General features: G+C 37.8%; 1 long non-coding RNA gene across 1 annotated transcript in view; it reads left to right on the top strand.

Moving 5' to 3' along the window:
- The window catches only part of LOC308059818, a 48,829-nt gene that overhangs the window by 3,870 nt on the left and 28,331 nt on the right, over positions 1–16,628 (top strand). The gene's annotated exons all lie outside the window — the stretch shown is intronic.

The following is a 16,628-nucleotide window of genomic DNA, read 5'->3' as shown; positions in this document are numbered from 1 at the left end:
TTAGAGGCATATCTATGTTTTGATTCCGCTCTAAATATACTTTTTTGTTTGTTTGTTTGCATGTTCAAAGTCAGACTTCTGGCTAGTCTTGTTGAGGCAGCTGCTTATTGTCAGCTATGAGTTGGAGCAAGCATTTGCTTATTCAAAATTAGACATTATCTATGATTTTCAGTAATATATGCAACACAATAAATATTAAAATATGGCCAAAAGATTTTATGGGAAGAAGTTGTGATTTTCAGGTTGGTAATTGAATTCTTTGTGAAGAAAAGTCCAAATATTAGAAGAAAAATTAACATTCTGGATTAATTTTTTTTGTTGATGGTTTTGGGTTTTGTTTTATTTCTACAAAATCATGCATGCCTTTTCCAATGGTTCACATTACATTCTGGCTTTGCTAGGCCATTTGGGGTACTTCACCTTGGTTAAGCTAGGTAAGGGAGCTGTTGGTAAAAGTCAAACAGTCTAGAAAAACACTCTTTCCCCTGAAAAAAAAAAAGTTTTTATTATTGATAGCGCATGACCCATCCCATACTAAAACTGGTTCTTTGGCTATGCAGGATTCTGGTACTCACATTATCTTTTAATTATTTTATAAATAAAATGAATAAACCATCAGCCAGAAAAAAATACATAAAAGCTTTCCTTGTGATAATTTATGCCTTTAAAATTATTGCTTTGAAGCAAAAAAGATGTGTGGCTGTGCTGTGGACTTCATCTGATCTAACTAATTTATAGCAACTCCCTCAGCTAACAAAAATCACATGGCATAAACAGAAAATGAGACTCTAGTGGTATTGAAAATAAAGAGGTAATTTCTTTCCATCTTTCATAACTGCTATTTAAGGCTGCATATAGTTTTTTGTCACAGCTGATTAAAAAGCTTGTTTATCATCTTAGAATTAGTTTTATAATCAATTCAAGCAAAACTGAAAGTCAGCACTAAATACAGTAAAAAACCTTAAGGCTTATTTACTGATAAGTACTTACTGAAGTAGTGACCTGCTTAACTTTCTGGAAGCACAAATACAGGTGCAAACTGCACAAAATCTTGTCACAGACTTCATCATGAAACTGTACTTGTGATTAATAGTGTTATGCCTTTTTTCTGCTTTTTTTTTGTTGCTATTGTTTGTAAAATTGAAGATTTATTAGACAGCTATACATATAAAGCAGTGCTGTGAAATGCTTATTTTATATTTGATTTTTAGTGTACTTAATTCTGGAGAAAAATGTGTGTTGAATCTTTAATAAAAAGGCCTTTAAGTAACTGAAACTAAATAAAAATAAATGCCAAAAGGGTTTGTTTATTGCACAGCGATGTGCAATGGAAGGCAAAGCCCTTCTACTAAAAAGTTACAAAACAACCTCTCAGTTACAGCAGTCATAACCATATTTATAAAGGCAATCAGCATTGCCTCATGCATAGACTTAAGCACTCTCTGTGAAGTAGAGCCTAATTACATTTTCATAGCTATCATTAGGAAACTTTTGGCTTATACTGTCATATTCAGGTCCCTATCCTCAAAGATATTTAGGTGTCTATTTCTCATTTTCAATTTATAAGAATTAGGGACCATTAGGGGCCTTTCCCCAAAGCCACAGTATTTGAAATTTTCTCTCTTGGAAAGCCTGTTGGAAACTTCTGTGAACAAAACAAGATGTCACAATAATTTGAATTCAACACTGCTGTGCCTACAATGCAGACTTCAATGAAATAGTCTATTTAATGTTTTTAAAGTATTCTTCACCAAATCTTCATGCTATTTCTATTAGTATTATAATCCATTACAAATAATCTTGTATAAATATACCTACACTCAGACAAAACTGTCCATCAAATCAAAGGAACATTCAATGCATGCATGAAGTGTTTTATTTCCAGAGAGCTCTCATCATTACACAAAATAAGATGTCACCAAACTCAAGGAGTATTTTCTTCTCCCATATTCCAGTCTTCTCAATAGCGTTGTAGTAATTAATTAAAACTGGTGGGGGGGTTTCTTCTTTCTTCTTCTTCTTTTGGTTTTTTTTTTCCTTTTCTTTTTTTTTGGTATAGCGATGTTGCACTTCCTGTAGTAAATATTCCTGATTCACCTTAAAGTTTATGACAAAAGTCTTACTGGTTTTAATGTGAGCTGCATTTGATCTCATTTTAAACCTACCCTTTGTTATTATTTGGGTACAACTGCTGGGGCTACAGTTTACAGAGATACAGTTAGAGAATAGATATACATGATTATGTGCACAGGTTATGATTTGTTCTTTATGCCTAGAAGAAAGCTGGGGGGGGGGGGGGGGGGTCAGTCAAAAAAATACCAGAGCAGGAAGTTCTGGAGCATTTTGCAAAAGTACAAGGGGAATAAAAGAAAAGGGAAAATGAAAATTTTGTAGCTGATGAATGAAGTTTCTGATCTGATTATTCTTCAAGAGTTCAAGTTTCACTCCATTTTTTTAGTCTTGCATAGGTGTAAATGCACTTGTTTAACTTCAGGGTTACGAGGAGAGGTAACAAGAAATATGTACATAAGAGTGCTGTAATAACCTCAATAGTGAGATTATATAACAAACATTTGAACACAAATGAAAATACAAGGTCTTAATCTGAGTGTCATACACTTGAAGCAGAAAATCCACAAGTATTCAACAAAAAACCCAGCATGAGGTATAGTAGCAGTTTCTAGATAAGTTGTCAAAGGGGTGCAAAAAAATGCCAGTGATCAAGTACTTCTGCTTCACTGTGTCTTTCTTGGTAAAATTGTACTTAGTCTACTTTTACAAGCACTAGTGCCTAGAGAAGGAAAATGTCATTCTAAGGAACAACGTTAGTGAACTTGAGCCTTTGGGACTTAAGAAATTGTTGTTAAAGAAGCAAAAAGATCGGAGAGAAGTAAAAGCTTTTGGATAAACTGGATGGGCTGCAGCTTGAGAATGAAGCATAACATCTATGGTATTTTCTTAAATGGTTAAGCCTCTGAAAAAGAGAAGGGGTAGACGAACTGTGCTAGTCAAATTTTCTACTGTTAAAATTGTAGTTGCCAGTTCAGGTTTCATTAATTTATAGAGAGGCCTTTTTAATGTGAGTTTAATTAGCAAGGCTTTTCAAAGACTTTTCAGGTCTCTGGTACAAATCTAGCCCAGTTCAGCAGCTGAGAATCATTACCAGTACATTATTGTTCACTTGTCTGTGTGAATTTAATGTGCAGCCGCAATTCGAGCAAGTCATGTTTGCGCCTTACCACACCCACAGTATAAATGGGAACTAACTGACTCTCATGTTGGTTTCCCCAGCAAATCCAAGGACTGCTATGTATCACTGAAGACTAAATACCTGCCTTTTTAAAGACTGGTCTTGGAGAAGGCTTCACTTGGGGTTATTGCAATCAAGTGCTTCTCTGTGGAGAAAGTTAGACTTCATTTTACCAGACTGACTGTCAGGGATTTTCAGCAAGCACTAAATTCACATTCAAAATATCTGCAACAAAAATCTATTTTTGAATGACATTATGTGAAGGGCTATTTAATTATTGTCATCCTCAAGTGTATCTATAGATTGACCTGTCAACTGTGAAGCAGCCTCTCTGATAAATCATTGTGATTGTAGAAGGAATGCCACAAAAAAGTTTTACATAATTGCATTTAGATTGAAGGGCTAATGACTGAAAGGGCTGGGGAAGTTAGAAGAAAGCATTTGAATTTTTCCTCTCAACAGAAATGAAGGAAAAGCACAGTAAGAGGTCATTCTTTTCTTGCGAAATTCTTCAATTACCTGTAGAGTTAAAAAGAAGCTTTTAGTCAGATCTGTTCATGATTAAAATATATTTAACAAGCCTGGCCAACTTATATATTAACTCAATAATACACTTTTCTGCTCCTAACACTATAGACAGCATTTTATACTTTCACATGCACTGAATCTAATTTTTTATATATAAAATATTAAAGGAAACCTGGGTATAGTTGTATGTCTGCAAAGCACTGATGTGTTCTGCTGGCAAACAACACGCTCAGTCAGTAATCTCTTTACATATGAATCACTCAGCACGGCCATGGTCCTTTAACACTTCAGGACAAACCTAATTTTATACGCTCCATTGACTATTCTTGCACATCTCAGGGCACAGCAAAAGCGTGGTGGCTTCCTGGGGGCCTGGGGCTGTGGGGGGTCCCCATGGAGGTGCTGGGCAGGGTCTGGCAGCCTGGGCCTGTCCCACCGCCCCAGCCAGGAGCGGGCAGCCAGGGCACCGGGGGAGCCTCAGCCTCAGGCACTGGGCACCTCTCTGGCTAGTGCATGGCCAAGGCCAGGATGTGGGCTGACAGGTGGGCACAGCTCAGCAGTGCCCATGGCCGGGCAGGGCAGGGCAGTGGGGAGTTGGAGACCACCCCTGCTGTGGCATCGCTGAAGCAGGGGCTGACATCCCTGGGGGGCCACTATGGAGTCCTGGGCTGTGGGCAGGGTGGGGGGACCCCTGGGGCTTGGGCAGGGGCAGACAGGGCTGGGAGTGCCCTCAGGACCCTAACAACATGTCGGGGGTGGACCATGTGGAAGGGCTTCTGGATTAAGCTGCTACGTGCATGGTATTGTATAGTTACAAAGTTGCAGAAAAAAAATCTGACACTTCATCTCACAGGCTAAACCAAAGCAGAGAGAACCAGAATTGTATAACGAGTATGGGCCTGTGCCCGACCATCTCCTGCCCTTTCCAAGCCGTTAGGTTTGCAAGGCCCACCACCCTGACCCACCATGCCCTGCTGTCGTGCCTTGACCAAACATGCACAGTCCTGGTGTTGTGTAGAGGGATTACAGAGGCATGAAGGTGGGTTGATTAACATTGATAATATACAGCTGTGGGCTGGCTTCAGGGGCGGTGGGTTGGCTGATGTGGGTAATGTGCAGCTGTGGCTGGCTCCTGCTAAGTAGTTAAATAGCTCTAAGGGGCAGGGAAGAAGAGCCTTGGATGTGGGGAGACTTGGAAGAGGCAGAAGAGAGAGCATGTCCTGGATGTGGAGGAACAAGGAGAGGCCCTGGGAGAAGCAGAAAGAAGAAGGGGGCCCAGATGAGAAGAGACTGGCTGGAAGAGGAGCCTGGAGAAGGGACACAGCAGGGGCAAGAAACAGGGTGGAATGGCCTGAAGAGGCTGAAGAAACAGCATGGAGAGTAGATGAACTTTTGAAACCTTGTGGGGGACTGGTGGCTGTGCCGGGGCAAGGTCTGGGAAATAATTATTGAAGTTAACTTGGTATGTGATAGTAAAAGCTTTGTTGTAGCTGGCTAGTTTGGATAGTACTGCCACATTGTTGGGAAGACAAATATCCAGCAGCTGTGCAAGCGTGTGGCCAGGTCCACAGAGCTTGAGGGCTGTGTTTCACAGTGACTGTATGGTGTCCTGCTGTCATTCTGTCAGAAAAGTCTTGCTGCACCCTGACTAAGGCTTATTCCTCACTGGGAAACCTCCTCTTTTTCTTCTGTGCTTTCCAATGGCCTGTGAAAGGAAGACTCCTGTGGGTTGTAAGTGTGTTTCTCCAATGTGGAGTCAGTGTATCATACCCTGGAGATTGCTGTCTACGTTGCAAAAGAACTAACAAATTAGCATTTATATGTCCTGTATAGGGAGCAGCTTGTCCAACATGATCACCTTTTGGAAGCTTGCACCAGAAGGCTTCAAGCTAAAAACACATAAGCCTCAAAGTCTGCTGCCAGATGCATAATGCATATGTGAGTGTAAGCAGACATTCAAAGAAAGAGCAATGACCAACTTGGGAAATGTGTAACCAATCTTCTCTTGTGTGTATGTCAATTTGTTTTCAAACAAAGCAAAATAAAAGTTTATTTCCACCTATTTATAGTCCTGCTACAATGAGCTAAACTGGGAATACATGCACATTCAAGAATAAGATTCTCACAATACTTATATTTGTTGATCTTTTTCATCATTTGTGCTACTTATTTTTGTTGGAACTTAGGAAGTTGTTATGGAGCTGGAAATTAAAATGGCTCTGAGTGTCCTTTTGCTGTTTTATACAGACAAGATTGGTACTAAACAACCATGGTTCCAGGTTAGCTCCTTGCCGAGTCTGCTGAAGTCCCTGACATCTATTTTGAAATGCGATATTATTCTTTAATATACAGATGTTTTTCTTTTCCAGTGTTAATAAAATGAATAAAATGGAGGCACAGACACTGTGTGTGTAACTATGGAGTGGTGGCAGGCAAGTATCACCTGGGCAGCATCCAGCAGTTCTGCTTCCCTCCCAGTGCCTGGCAGGGTGGTGATGTGGCTCTGTAGCTCAGCGTTGGAACTGTTCATCTGTCATGTGCTGTGTAGTTCAGCCTGTCAGCTACAACTCATGTATTTAATCATTATGGCTAACAAAACAAATACCATAGGAACACGGTTTATGAAAATGAAATAATTATTAGAAATACATCACCCTTTCCAGTGGTATGTTACACCCTTTAAGTACAGCTAGGCCAAGGAGGGTAGATTAAATACAACAGTCAATGCAGCTTTTAGAACAAATGCAAGACTTCTCATTTCAGCTTGTCGTTACCTTTCCTTCAGCTCTGTAACATTTTATTCTTCATCCAATATTCCTTTTGTTATCAACTGTTATATTACAGCAGTTTTATGTATTTCTGGTGAGGAAATTGGCAGTACAATTATCATTCTGTAAATGTGTTTATACATGGAATCAACACTAACAAATCCGGAGTCAAATTCTATTTTCTGGACTAATCAAAAGAGTAAAGTGCTACTGGGAAGATTGGGTGGAGAACTGTATAAACCACACTGAGCAGGATTTACAGTAAAGTCCATATTCATGAGGTGACTCCCTGCTACGTCTCTGCTCCCTGCTATCTCTGGCACTGAATATACTTGAAATCAGCACTGGTATTAAATAATTGTGTATTTGAGAACAGTGTTCTCAAATAGTTCCATGCCGGAAAAAACCCGGTCTTTATACTTACTACTAATAACCATCATGTACATACACTTAGTTTATGTTTGTTAGTTGGTATAAATTAATGGAAGTGCCTAAAATAACTACCTGGAAAAAAAAATCCTTGTAGGATCCATTCCAGAGCAATGACAAAAGAAAGAAGAAAAAAGATACAAAGGAGAAAAAAAATCCCACCACAAATCCACTCTAAATATTACTTTACTGATTTATATGAATTGTAATTTAAAATACTTATTAGATCTGATGGGAAATTCTAAACTTTTACTGGTTTTATCCTGAACTGTGCTAAAAAATGCAACTCTCTCAACTATTTCATGCAATGGAAAGTTTAAAATGTGTTGGTATGAAAGCACTGTATTGACTTTGCCAGAATGTTTTTCTTAGACACCATTCACATATATTTCATAGTGACAAAACATTACAATATAATATACCAAAAGAAACATTTTAACAATACCAGAATGAAATGTTTTGACATTATTGAGATGAAAAGAGAAAGCTTCAAATGAGAAAGTGAAAAATAATGGTTCTGAAACTTATAAGATCCTAAAACCTTTTCTGACAAAGCATTTCCATTTACACAAAACAATATTTTCTGTCATAAGATTGTTCTCTTGATGTGTTTTTGTTGGTTGTTTGGTGGGTTTTTTCCCCAGCAAGGCCTAGGAATTATTCACTTATTTTTAAAAATATAATGACAATCATACATGTGGGCCTGCAAATAATACAGCTTTGAAGTTAAAGTGAATGTTTCTTTGCAAGGAATACAAATAGAAAAATACAACTCTCCCTTGTTCTCTCTATCTGTGCTCCGTGCTTTCACAGGCTCATGCTTAGCTCATTTTATGACCCTTATTCTCTCTATCCTGATAGCTATAAGCTTATCCACAACCAGCCAAATTGCAATGACAGGTGACATCCCACAGATCGCTTGCTTTGTTATGTCAGAGTGGGCACCAGACAACTCCCCCTCTTTGCCTGGCACCCAGTGCCTCAGCACCCTACACTCCTCCCCAGAGATGCCTCAGCAAGGAGGGAAGCAGGTGCAGACCAATCTGACAAAAGGGCAAAGGGGTCTGCAGTCTTCATGTTAATATGCCAAGATTACTCACAAATTGACCATATCTGCACAAGGAGACCTCAGGGATCTAAAGGACCATTTAAAGAATTGATGTCTGGAGCATCATTTTCATTCACAATGAGAGCTTTAAGCCTTCAACCTCAGTTTCTGATAGAGAAACAATCAACCAAAGAAAAAAACGCCCTTCACTTTTCTTACATTTGGGTTGATATATTTTTGAAAACTTAAATGTTTTTAACTGCATCCATCTAACATTAATTAATGTCATCATCTTTGGCAATAGTTAAAACAAACTAGCAAACATAATTCCTCCAGGAAAAAAAAAACAAAACTCAAGAAAATATACAACAGAATATAAGATGACAAAAGTGAAGATCAGATGAAACATGTCTGTGCAAAACTTAGAGATGTATTGCTCTCAAAAACTTAAATGCATGTCCACGTCCATGAAATGAAAAGAATTGGTATGAAAACCAGACATTTCACAGGTGAAGTTGGCAAGTCAGTTTAATGTAGCAATGTAAATTTGTAGCAACAGAGAATCTGTCCCAACACAAGAAAAACTAAACAGGTTCCTAAATCTTTGTAGCATTGGGATTCAAGGTTGCAACACCATGAATGCACTTTTTTATGCCCTTCATTTTTCCACTGTAAAAGGAAGGATCAAAACCATCTGGAATAGTGGAAACAAAAAATTACATAATTGACATCTTATTTTAATCAGAAATGTGTTGCATACTGCTATTCATCTGGACAGTCTTTATTCATACAACTTGCAACACTTAGAATGCAAATCCTGCCAAGATAGGGGTGACTTGCATTACTGACATTGCACAGGCTGTGGCGCAAAGCTAGAGCAGGATGGAGCCCTCAGCTCCCCAGTCAGCTTTCAGTGTCCACATCTGCCTGGACACAAGAAAGAAACTGATCCAGGGGTGAAGTGACTTGCACTGCATGTTTGTGTCTGGTGGACATTCATTCTTTGCCATTTGAAGTCTAGAAATATTGTCCTAACATGCATACGTGTTTTATTTCAGCTTCATAAGAGAAAATAATTTTAATCAAAATATGATGAAAGAGCAAAAATATAATATTATTTTTTGAGGAATAAAGTGCATTGGCAATGTTTTTAACATATCAGTCTCACATTTTTCTTGATTTCTGAAGCATTTTGCTCAATAGTTGAAATAATTAAGAACAGACTTATTCTTTCCTGTCCTCTGTGGCAGAATGAGAACTGTTGCTGCAAGGTATCTTTTTCCATTATCGAAATAAGAGCAGTGCAAACAACATTTATAAAAAACTGACAATACTTCAATAATAAGTTTGCCAGTTTAAACAAATTAATCCAGAAGGTAGACATTCTGTATGGAGAAAGTCAATATTTCTCCATATGTAGATCTGGCCTGAAACTATCCATAATTTTCCCAGCCCTGGAACAGTGCCAAAGGAGCCAGTTTGCCTGCATTTTGCAACCCAGATCCTTCAGAGCTAGTGCAACACCATAACACATTCCCCCTCTGGACCATCTCAGTGAATTGGCTGGAAGAGTTACCAGGCACAAAAGTTAGGGTTCTTTTCTGACATATCTTGTTTATATCACAACCATGTAGCATTAATAGCTCTAACAATGATATCAAAATATATATGTACAATGCAGACAAATTGCTTTTCAAATGCAACCTTTTATTCTTAAAGTCTTATTTTTGCTCCAGTCCTGCAGTGAATGTTGAATAGGTGGAGTCAACTGGCCAGATGCTTTATTCATTAAGGTTTTGCTTCAGCAAAGCATGCAAGGCCATGGTAACAAAACCACATCTCAGTGAATAAATTGTATTACAGTTAAATATGTGTTTTGCTTTACTGTTTTCCTGAATGGGAGTTTTAGCACTTTATTTTTCTAATCCAAAGAAAAAATGTGAGAGGAAAATTCAGACTTATAATTCCACAATTATATTGCACAACCCAGAGAGTAAAGTTAATTTAATCTTATCTAGTATGCTAAATAAATTGCAGAAATTCCTAGTGGCCTAGACAATTTATCTTAAAATTTGAGGGGAATACTTATTGCAGATGTGCAAAACTGATTACTAATGAATAAACTTTTCATTTACCTCATTTACTTTAAATTCACATGCTTCTTTATCTGTAGTGTCTATTCATATAATGAATTTAAAGTTAATTTGGTTTAGAATTATCCATTACAAACAGAAGGGGGAAAAGAAAAGAGTGTACATTTCTGTACTCAGTTTGTTCAAATATAACTTGAAGGACTTCATTTCCAGATTAGAATACCATTTGCACTGGAATAAACTATATATTTTTAATACTGTAGTGGATTTTTAAAGAAGCTTACAAGGAAGCAATTACAGGTCTTTTTTGGATAGATTTATCTTGTAGATTTAATTGAAGATCATTTAATATAGTTACTGGGACCAAACAGCACATACTTGCATGTCCATTATGGCTCAGGACTTACCTTTTCACATCGGACAGCTAAAGTGGGCCATTGCTAATCTGAAAAAAGGACAGAGAGCTTGACTTCAGCTTCTCACAAGTGAAAAAGTAATAGTAATACTAAGGACATAGGAATGGTCTTAGTGGCTCAGAACATCATACAGCTTTGCAGCATCCTGCAGCAGCATGTCTCCAGCAATGACCAGTAATCAATTTCTAGGTGGGTTTCTAAGAAACAGGGCAAACAAACTGCAATCTTCATCCTTTTACCAGTCCAACAGTCCCTGGCTTGTGAACATGCAAAGGTAGAGTTCAGATTCTGATTTTAATAATTTTATGATGCCTTTATCATCCAGCAATCTATCTAATCTCATTTTGAAGATATCAGTGCAGGTCTCTAGAGCTTCATGTAACAATGTACTCCTTAGCTTCATGTGTGCCCTCATCTGTTTGTTTGGTCTGCAACTTTTCATCTGAGTTCTCTTAATGCTTGAATTATGAGAAACAACAATCAGTTCCCTCTCTTCACTTCTCAGTTTCACTCATGATTTTATAGTTCTGTCAAAAGATCCCTACAGTGTCTCTTCGCCCAGCTGAAGAGTCCTTGTCTGTCTAATCCTTTCTCTGGGAGTTTTCTGTGACTTTTTTCATCATTGCCTCTCTTCTCTGTACTTTTCCTGTTATGTCGTTGCAGAGGCAGGGAGACAGAACAACAATACTGAAGGTCCATGTGCATGAAGTGCCATTAGGCTTTTCAGCTTTGTTCTCTATTTTTTTCCCCAATAATTCCTAAGTGTCCCATTTTCTCTGTTGACCATCATTGATTCCTGAACTAACATTCTCACCAGTCCAGTTACTAGACCTCTTAAGTCTGTTTCCTCAGAGATTATGGATAGTTTAGAACACCTCACTGCAAATGTGAAATTTCCTTTTACATGGTTATCGACTTTTTTACTTTATTCACACTTATATATACTACTGAGTTGTAATACACCCAGTAATTCAGTATTGAGAGTTTATTGACAGTTGTATTAACAAGTTTGTAGCCCTGTGTGCCCTCAGTGCCATCAACAAACTTTGCCATTTCACTCTGCAGTCTTTCTCCAGATAATTTATGTATGTAGTAACAATATAGGGCCTAGCGTGAATCTTTCTGAGACTCCAAGAGTGATTCCCTTGTATTGAAAAAATTATTTATTAAAGCCTTTCTTTACTATTTTTTGAGTATTTATTTGCTCATAATAGAATCATAGAAAGAAACAATGATTGGATTTCTTTGATGGCCTGTTGAAATCTTTTTGAAACGCAGGTATACAATAACAACTGATTATTGATTCTTTAAAGGTTGAGCAAAGCCAAACTTCTCTCTACAAAACTCACATTGATTTTTCTCAGTGATGCCATATTTATCCATATACTTACTGTCTTCTACGTTATATATTCTGCTAATTTATCTGATCGCAAGTCCCCAGATCACCATGGGAACCTTTTCTAAAATTTAGTGTAGTCTTTTCTGCCTTTTCCTTTGGTACCCAGGCCATTTTAAGAGAAAGGTGAGAAACCACTGTTAGTAGCATGCTATTTTTAAATATTTAAGACCCTTTAGAACTCCGACAACTCATTACTATGATGTATGTTACCTTTTCCTGGTTTTATCCTATAAGGCGGATCTCCTAAAATGTTTCCCATAAAGTTTCTAACATATTCTCTTCAGAGAAGAAAAATGTGAAGAACTGATTTTACTTCATTCAGCTTTTACACAGCTTCTTTAACCAGGAGCACTCAAGATCTTTCTTAAAAGAAATAAGTACAATCTCTATTATACAGAAGGGAAAAAGAAAAAAAAATGCATCATGCCGGGCTACATTTCATAAAGAAGTAACAACAGGAGCAGGTGCATAAATGCCTCATCTCCTCTAACAATGGTTTAGCACAAGCCATCTTTGATACGAAAGACCCAGAACTGTTAGCCTGTCTTGAGCCTCAGTTGATGCACAACCCATCACTGGAGATAGGAACTGTCTCCTGACTTTGTGTGTTAATGTCCTGATCATTAGGTTATACTGCCCCCCTATCTAAGCCTATTTTAAAGAGTCCTTTTACAGTAATTTAAAAAAATATCAGGATTTACTTGAGATTGCCCCAGACTAAAAAGTATAGCTGGGAAAAGCCCAGGGTATGAGCAATTCTATTGTTTCACAAACAGTTATAACCCAAAATTGGTCCATGCATATAATGAGATTTAAATGTGTTTCTTGACTCCTGAAATAACTTCTCAACTTGCATCATAATGGAACACACAGATGAGAGAAGTTACAGAGCATCTTTTGTTATAAATTCCTTCTGTCTATGCCTTGCACCCTGGAACTCTTCATACAATCATAGAATCATTTGGGTTGGAAAAGACGTTTGATATCATCAAGTCCAACCATTAAGCCAGGACTGTCAAGTCCACCACTGAACCATGTCCCTAAGCATCATGTTTGTATAGTACCTGATGAGCACACACTCCGTCATAAATTATGCTTCCTTGTCTTGAATAAATAGGCTACAATAATTCTGTAGCTGGCAAGCAAGCAAGACAGGAGACACTAAACCCTATTAGCAGAATATCAGAGCATCCTCTTTAATTACCTGATATAATATGTTCATTTATTTTTGTCTCCAAATAACTTTTTTGCCATTCATGCCTGATTGATAACATAGGGACAGGGCTGGGAGTTAGGACAGCCTATTCATTATCTTAAAAGTTATTACAGTGGGTGCTTTTATTAATCAGACATTCAACAGGAGAGGTATGAGATTGTCCACTGCCATTCAGAAAACTAGTGCTCAAGGGGATCACCTATGCAAGTGTAACTCAGGCCAGCAGGTCAACTAATCTAATTGATAAGTCCTATTAATTTGGAATTGAATATGAACAGCCTGAAGCACTGGATTATCTTCATACCTTTCTCATTATTTGGAGACTTCGTTAATTTGGGAGGGTAACAAGTGCATAGTATTAATAACAAAACTAAATGGAAGTATGTAAATTGGAAAGAGATATTTATTATTGTTTACATGAAAGCAAGAAGTATTTTATTTCCAGTATCATTTAGCAAGGACTGCATATGAGCACCTGAAGGAGTTCCATGACTGCAAGATAATGATTTGGCAGTTGAAATTAAGGATTATTATTTACTTCAAAAGTAGGGAAGTAGAAATAGGAAATGTGGATTTTTGTCAGCTGCAAAGGAGTCCCTGTGAGTCTTGCTAAACCACCAGTTACATATTGCCTCTCTGAACACTGGGTCATTGTGAACATCCTGCACAGACAGCAGGATGCAAGCGATTCTTGGTGATGCTGAGTTTCTTAGTCTCTGTGGGCTTAGGCAAGGGAAAGTTTCTAGGACATTTTGCTCAGCTAACCTCTCTAGAAGTGCTCAGAACAGAACTTCAGGCACTTAATAAATTTTACACTGAAAACTGAAGAGCTCTTGGCTCTCTGCTACCCAACCAGTTCCTGCAGATTGCTGTCATGGACCTTGGTGTATAAATTCTTCCCGTGTTGCACTTCAAGCATTGCTGTATAAGATCTTTCCTTTGGAGTCATAGATGATGTTCAACTATGGTTTATGCTCTATATAACGTGTTAATAGAAGTGTTAAACAAGCCAGTTGTATCCAATACATAAAGTAGACAGAGAGGAAATATATACTGGTGCTCTTCTGTGCTGCCTTATAGAACCGGTACCAGCCATGAGTGTGATCCATAATACTTTTTTCTTTGAATGTCACAGAATTTCTGAGGCCAAGGGACCTCAGATTGATTTATTTATTTATTCATTTATTTATTTACTTCATGCTTCTGATATGTTGTTTCCAGAGTAGCTTTTTTACACAAACAGATGGGTATGATTTAGCACAGCTGGATTTATCGCAGCAATTGCACAGCTTGGAATAATCCTGACTGGGTAAGGGTAAATGAGTCATAGCTTCCAAAAATCATTTGTCACTGTTCTAAAACTAAAAGACAATTGGTCCTTATTGGGAGGTTTTTCTCAAAAAAGACATTAGCTTTGAAGAAGTGGGACTGCTGCATATAAAACCATGAGGGTTCATCGCAGAACTCCTTTATTTGAAGAATTTAGGTCTACATTTTAGTAAATGGGAAATCTTTCTCTAGTCCCGTGAAACTAAAAGTGTTGTCTTACAGTGATCCTGTAGGATATGTGTAACTAATCTAGTGCCAGAGAATGAACACTGAAAAAGAAATGAAGAAGAGGTAACATTTTTACAGTAAAATCAGGATTTGGCCTTTTTGTCCTCATGAACAACAGAGTACAGTAACAAAAAATCTGTTGAAGAAATGAAACTCCCTCTATATTTCTATACTTACACCTATGAATTCATACACTTTGTGCAAGACTCGATTCCACCTTACTCCTACTGGGCTATGTCTGCTCTCAGATTGGTACCTGGGAACGACAGGTGAAACCTGCAAAGAAACAAAGTCCAAGCAAACAAGCCAGGGAGAGTCAGCCTGTGCTTAAGACTTGTCAGAATGGAGTTCTGGTAGGAGATATCCATGGACTAAATTCCACTCTCTGGTGTTTCTTCAGAGGGGGACTCATGCTCCCAGTTGAGATGAAGAAGAAAGGGAAAAGTTCCTATACAGACTGGCATTGCTAGCAAGCTCCTGCTCCACAGAAGACACTACTTGTAATACAGGTTTCAGCTTCTCAGTCCAGAATAAATCTTGCTGCGCTTTCTGAAGTTGGATTTGATCAATCTTTCTTCCAAATACAGCCGTAGTTCTGTTCTCCCCTTATAAATTAAGATAATTTTACATTAAAAAAAAAGTTCTGGTAATGATTTCTTGCCAGCTTTTCTCCCAAATAACAGATGACCCCTCCTAGAATCCCCCTCTTCTACTCTGAAGAGATCAGCCACCCTTGTCTTTTTCATGTGTAACCCAAACACGATGTGCCTTTTATGCATATCACTCTGAAATCTCAGTGTATTAATATTACACTGCCTTCAAGACAGATTCCACTTTGCCCTCTACAGCAGGAATGTGAGGAAGAGTATAACAGATATGTATTGCTCTGGTTTTATACATCAGTAAATTCTTTCTTAGATCATCATGTTTGGTCGCTTTAAAATATAAACAAACAATGCCACTTGGCATATTTTGCGTTAGGTAATAAATGAGGTGATTGCTGAAATGAAGATTTATTATTTGGTCAAGGAATTTAAAGAACCAGGATTTCATATTCATAAATTCAGGATTTTTCTCAACTGTAGCATGTCAGCATCTGCACATCTAAAGCCGAACCATGCTTACCAAAGGGAGGGAAAGAGTCTACTGATGTGTTTATACAACAAATCCACATCTTTCTATTGCTCTCTTGATTAAGAGAACACTAGTATTTAAGGCTTAATTTAAGCTTTTTTTCTTAAAGTTTTTGGTAAATTATACCAGTCTAGATCATTCCACTGTGTAAAGCATGATAAAAATTGTACCAAAAAAAAAAAAGTATCTGTGGCTTTCTGAAACTAGTGGGGGTTTTGTTTGCTTGTGTTAATTTTTTTCCCCATTAAATTAGTTGTTCCCATCCTGGACTCTAGGATCTGTGTTCATGCATGACCACATAGTCTAGTGAGGTTTGGGGCACTCTTAAATGCATATTGGCAGTTGAACAGGGCCCTCCCCTAGTGAACCTCCAGGGCATCTCAGACCCAGCATTTATTCTCTAATTGGTGCTATTCTGGAACTGTATTGTTAAGGCCATTTAAACCTATAGTTGTTTATAACGGTCTTTGCCACATGGGACCTATTAAAAAAATAATTCAGGCCTTAACCATATGACTTTTGCCAGATAATATTAGAATAATTTGCAGCAGAGATAAAAGAGATTTAATGCTCTGAGATCCCCATCAAATCACACACCCTTGCTTTCACATGAATTTCCATTTTCATGGGATGCAAAATGTGTAGGAGAAAAGCCACAGAAATTTTCCTACATATATCTCACGGGGCTGATATGGGCTGTTATTGTGATTTATTTGTGATTTGTTGTACACTGACAGGATGTTTGACTATTTGCAAACAAGATAGATGATGTTACCATTGTGTGACCTTG

This window comes from Falco punctatus, assembly GCF_963210335.1.
Source record: "Falco punctatus genome assembly, chromosome: 2".
NCBI classification, from domain to species: Eukaryota; Metazoa; Chordata; class Aves; order Falconiformes; family Falconidae; genus Falco; species Falco punctatus.
This window is presented reverse-complemented; position numbering and strand designations above follow the sequence as displayed.